The sequence below is a fragment of the Gymnogyps californianus genome, chromosome 7 (genome assembly GCF_018139145.2).
Source record: "Gymnogyps californianus isolate 813 chromosome 7, ASM1813914v2, whole genome shotgun sequence".
Lineage (NCBI taxonomy): Eukaryota > Metazoa > Chordata > Aves > Accipitriformes > Cathartidae > Gymnogyps > Gymnogyps californianus.
The window spans coordinates 1,812,575-1,818,763 of record NC_059477.1 but is presented as its reverse complement, the minus strand read 5'-3'; positions in this window follow the sequence as shown (position 1 = coordinate 1,818,763).

The following is a 6,189-nucleotide window of genomic DNA, read 5'->3' as shown; positions in this document are numbered from 1 at the left end:
CATTAGTATTTTAAAATCACGAGTTCTGTCTCCAGCTTTGCATTGTTACGCAATTCTAGGTGTTCGTCTTCAAAAGCCTATTCAGCCGTTTTTAAATTTTATAGTCTTTGTGGTCTGTTTCAGAAAATTAGGGTTCTACCAGAACATAACCCAACGTTCCACGATGTTGACATCAAAATGCAGAGGCACTCATAGCTGCTGTAAATATATGTGCCGATGCTAGTACAGTTCTTTACATGACAATGACTTTTAAAAAATCTGAATCTGGCTTATGGTAGGAAGGTAAAAGAAACTGCAGCATGGGCATTAGTATTTCAAAGAATGGGCTGGGAATGTGGCTCGTTTATGAAATCCAGCCTTTTTATTTTAGATCTATTCCTTCACTGTTAAATCTCGTGTCGATAATCCTGATCAAGCAGCTTTGCCAAGTGCTCACTTGGGCCTCAGTTTGCGAGGGAAATTGAATGGAAACCTTCGTGCTGCGGCCCTCTTTCCTCAGTGAGAGTGCTGTAGGGGTGTGTGCCCGCTTGCGTTGCTCTTGCTACATGAGGGACCCCTAACTTACTCCCTCTAAATGCTGATCGCACAGCAGCTTTTGTAATGATACGCTTGAGCCGGAGTAGAACGTGCCAGCGTATTTCAGTTTACCAGCTGACCCTGCTTTTGTGGGGGGCAAGAACTTAATGATTTGCTCCTTTTTAGGAGATGAGCTGCCACTGGATGGCGTTGGGCTGGCTGATGGAGCAGACATCTTTGTGTGGAATGGGAAAGAGGTAAAAGACCCAAATACCCTCTCTCTCCTTGTCAGTTCTGAAGAGAGAACACGCAGTCTCCAGACACGTTTTTGGAAATACCAATCTGTTCTGCAGATGTGCTGCTGACATATCAACGTTGGCTTTGGGGACACCGCTTCAGCCTCATCTAGGACACTGTGTTTTTGCAGCTTGTCACTATACCTTGAGTGATGTACAATGTGCTGCTTGATAAAATTATAAACAGAATTACACTCTGCAGAATGCGATGTGGTCAGATTGATAGGTGCCTGTAGATATCCAGTGCTGGTTACATTGGCGTATATTCTGAAAGCACCTGGTGCCTCTTGGAAGGAGATCAGTTGATAGTAATGTGATAACAAAAACTTATGCCCTGTAGTGAATCATTCCACATATAAAATTAGAACTGTGAGTGACTACTTTTGTGTAGGGTCTCCCTGAAATACTGTGCTCCTTTTCTAGTGTTGCATCTTCCTTTTAATACTAAGGCTTCTGCTTAACTTGGAAATGCTTGCCTCAGTGGTTCGGTAACACAGCATTTTATTCCATCTCTGTAATGGAATAAAACTTTACTTTTAAAAGATTTTTTTTGTTGTAAAAGTATACATTTTCTTTCTGATTTATTCCTCCCCCCCCCCCCCCCCAAAAAAAAATCCAAAAGAAAACATCTAGTAACAGAGTTGTTCTTGTCGTTGTTGTATCTTTGGTATGGTCTTCACTACTCCAGCTTCCTGCGTGCTGAATTGTCTTTGGCAAGGAACTATATTCTTTGCCTAGGCTGAATATCAGAAAGGCCAGATTTTAAAATCTGCCTCTCTTGATCTGCCTCAGTCACACTTTTGGGTAGTTCTTTAATATGCTGAGGGGCTAAATTCCTCTGTTCTTAATCTGATGGAGACCAAGTGTCCACTGGTTTCCCAGCTACAGTTACAGATACATTTACTATACATGCAGGCTTGGAACAGACCTTAGCATTAGGTTTTCTCTTCCCACCACCTTTGAGTTACTCTAGTTGTTTGTTCAGTAGGCATGTGGTCAAAGGTGGTTTCTTTCTAAGGAGGAGAGAGGGTCCATCTTTTTGTCTCAGTAATTTTATTGCTGTCATTTATTGCTGTCCAGTCTTTTCTGTATTTTACTGATGACCACTGCGTTCCTGACTTCAGGTTGGTGGTACAAAGGTGATGACAGGCCCTGATCATGAACCTGTGGTTGTAAACATTCTTCGTTTAGCGGAGTATAACGAAGGAGGGAAGGGTCAGCATTTCACAGAATCGCAGCACGTCTTTTCACGCAGCACAAAACTGGGTGATCTGCGCAGAGCCTTAGCACCATCAGGAGGAATCATGCTAAAGAACGGCTCAGGACCGGATAAAGAAGGCAAGAACTGGGAAGTTTTTCGTGAAGAAGATATGAAGGAAACAGTCAAAAGTGTTGGTCTGACGGATGGGTGCTCAGTGCTAATCTTAGACAGCCATGACCAGAGGTAACCATTTTGATTACAAGTATAATTAAACAAAAAAGCAATTTTGGCAAAATCTGTTCCGTTAAATTATTCTAGCTCTCTCTCTATATTCTTTTAACTAATTGTCACTTTGAGCTTTTGAATTCAAGATAATGTAATGTTAAATTTGGGGGATCAGGTACTTATCAACTATGAGATACTTCTTTGCTCTTGAAGTGCAGATGCAGTCACATCCTTTGACTTCCACTTGTAAAGGGAAAAACCTAGTGAGAACCACTTGTGCCCAGTGTGCTGGCACATCTTTGGCATAACCTGAATTTCTGAGGTTTGAGTCGTGTGGTTCCCCGAGGGACTTGGTAGGATGAGAGAACAGAGCAGTGTCAGAAGAGTATGCAGGTCTGCTGAATCTCCCAGTTGAACCCAAAGCTGCCAGGGGCAAATGCCTGGTCTCTTTTCACTTCCCAGCGTATAGCCCTGAGGTTAGGTTCCCATTTTCCGAAGGTGCTGGTATGTGCTTGTTACATAAATTCTGACTTCCTAATTGAAACGGTACTGAAAAATGGAGATGAAATCAAGCAGTGAGAGGGTTCTTCACCAAGAACTGTTTCTGTGCTTCTATGCAGTAGCAGAGAGAGAAAAATCTCTGATTTTAGTTATGACTAGATATACTTTTACAATATTTTTTTTTTTTCCAGAAGCCTTAAATCCAGCCTCAGAAAGTGACTTAGACTCTGAAGTGCCTTCAGAAGCTCAAGTCCCATTGAAAGCCAGTTACCAAAACATAGTTTTGACTGGTTTATTCAGTAACCAGCCCAGAGGTGCCTGGATGCTGCCTGAGGCCTCTAACTCTGTGACATGCCGTCCCTGTTAATGACCTTGGCATCATCGGTTTATTTGAGAGCTTTGGTATTTAGCGATCTAGCCCAGACAGCGTGTAGTTTTCCTGTCTTTGACCATCTTTGCACTGCTCGCTCTTCCAGCTTCGTGAATGTGTCAAGTGGCAATTTGACTGCTTTTACGTATGACATCAGCTGGCTCCAAGTTCAAAACTTCTGCAGAACGGATGACGAAGAGCAACACGTTAAAATTACAGCCACTATTGAAACAGTAAGCAGTGTGATTGTTCAGGGATGGAACACAGGCTGTTGCCCTGAAAAGCTTGGCCGGTGCACGTGGGCCAATTAATGGGGAGTGGACTTAGCCTTGGGGCTGAAGTTTTTCTGTGATGAAAACAGTGTGCAGCTCAGAGGTGCTGGAAGACTTTGACTGCTGTGTAAGAAGGCTGTAATGCTGGGAACTTAAACCAGTGCAGTCTACATTAGTGTGTTTTAGTGCGAAACCATTTTCTTTTTAGACCATCCTGTAAATGTGTGTTTGAGGCTATGTCAGTAAACAAAAGCTAAAAGAGGAGGAAAGTGTTGTTTCTTGCTTTCAGCACAGGATGGGAAAAAAATGCTGGTTTTCCCCAAGGGGTGGGCTTCTCGGGTACCTTTTCTGCCTTTTAAATTATTTCCTGCTACAGAAAATATGAAGTATTACTTAGTTTTGCTCACAGAATTACTGTTTGTGAAACACTAGTCTCTTGATAAATCCAAAAATTAAATACCGCTTCATTTTCATTGGAATACTGTTTTTAAGGAAAACTTCCACCAGTGTGTTATGGTATCAGTGCACTTATTTATTATATATATTTGGTATGATAATGTTCAAGACCTGTTTTTCTCAGCTGTGTATAGTGTTAACAGGAATAAGAACGTAACTAGGATGCCTTTCAAGTGAAGGCTGCCTCTTGTGGACTGGCATTTGAAGAGCAGGAGTGTTCCTGGCATTCTGTATCGGAGGTGTTAATATTGCTTTCTTTTAGGTGATGTCAGATATCAAAATGAAAGCAATACGGGAGCTTCAGCTGGAGGAGGAACTAGGTAAGTATTCAGTGGCTTTACTTTTAGATCTGATAATGTTAGAATTTACTGGCTGGCTTCCTGCTTTTTGCATCAGTCTGTTCAAAACAGCAAATCCATTGCTCTTAGGGGGTTTTTTTTGGAAAGAAAGAGGGTGCAGAGGACTTAAAATTCATCAGATTCTGAATAAAATGATTATTTTTCCTAGCTTAAAAAAAATAAATGGGTGTAAGTCTTGAATAAAACACATTTTATGAAGCTCTTATTTTTCAGAAGCAATTTGAGTAGGAATAATCATGTCATCTTACTAAAGTATTACACTCAGAATTGAAGATGATTTTGTTGTGTTTTTTTTTAACCTTATTCCTTTCTTTAAGACACTCCAGTTTTCTTTCTGTAAAGTTTTTGTTGATGCCTTTACCTTTGGAAGCACTTGGTCAGTTTTGTGGTATTTTACTGCTTGTGGCTAACAGCTGGCTTCAAAGAGAAAGTAATCTTTCACTGAAAGGATAACAACTAAGACTGTTCATGAAGTCTCGAGGAATCTCTCTCCAACTGTATTTTTGATGCAATACCTCCAGAGGGAGGCCTCTAAGAGAAGCCTGTTGTCGTTAATCTTAACCATGTTATCTGTCTAAGCTTCGGAGCCAAATTTCTTCTTATTTGAATTACTTGATAGATCTCTCTCTCTTTCCTGCCCTTTTTGTTACAGCAAATGACAGCTGTCTTAGACCTGTTAGCGGAAATGGGAAACTTCTGTCTCCAGGGAAATGTCCTTATTTAATCATCATTCGGTAAGAAGTTCGATTGGGAGACTTTAAGCTTCCCTTTGTCCTTTCCTGGGAGAAGTACACACACGTAACTCCACTGATTTCCAGACTTAACTGAAGCAGTTGTGTGGGGTTTTTTCCCAGTTTTACTGTTTATTGACAGTACCAGTACAAAGCTAGAGGTTAAACTTCAATGTTCAGCTTGGTTTTGTTACTTGCATCCCTAATGAGTAGAACTGGTTAGCATAGCTGCCGTTGCGTATTGACCACTGGCCGTGTCCTTCAAGACTGTGGCAATTAACAGGAAGTTCTGTTTCCCATACTGATTTTATAAATTGAAAAGTCTCTAAATGATCTCTTTTGAATCATGTTTAATCCATTTACAGAGTAACTTTCTGGATGTTCCAGGAAGCAGAGTCATTGTTCCATGTCTTTCTAACTTTTATATTTCCTGAAACAAAATGGACTGAATGTATTTGTTAGAGTATTGATGCACAAGGCTGGATTTCAGAACAGCTTGAGCAGCAAACCTGAGTGCTGTGGTGATGGAGGAAGCACTGTGAGGTTCCTGTTCACTATGAGAAGGCGGCTTGTGTCTGTGATGTCTGAAGCACACTGAATAACGTGTGGATTTCTGCTTCCCGAAGAGTGGAGGAACATGTTCATGCCATAGCCTGCTCTTGGATTTAGATGAGCATGCAATACCACGTGTCACTGTGTAACTGTGCTCCTGATGGGCGGTGTTCAGCAGAAAAGGAACCCCAGCTTTGCTGGTGCCGTTGCTGGGGCAGTGGTGGGAAAGGGAGTGGATCAGCTTTGTGCTCGCTGGGAAGCGTCTTCTGGGTCTTTGCTGTTTTGCTACTGGATTGCATTAGTAAAACGCAGCCAGGAAGCCAAGGAGAGATTAATTCCTCTCCACTCGGCGCTTGTCAGACAACATCTGGAGGATTGTGTCCGTTTTGGGGGCTCCCCAGCATGAGAAAGAAGCCCTGACAAACTAGAGCCAGTCCAGAGGCGAGCACCCGGGATGGTTTGGGAGCTGGCAGACATGAAAGAGGAGGGCAGCTGGGTTTTTCCAGCCTGAAGAGGAAGAGGCTTGTGGGGAGGAGGGGTAACTGCCATCTTTAACTCCTTAAGGTGGACCTATAGAGAGGGCAGAGCCAGATTCTTCTCAAAGGAGCACATGGAAAGGATCAGAGGCAGCAGACCCCAGTTTCAGCGAGGGAAGTTCCCGCTGGTATGGTGGGGGGAAAGGGAATTCACCTTGGGAGTGGTCAAACAAT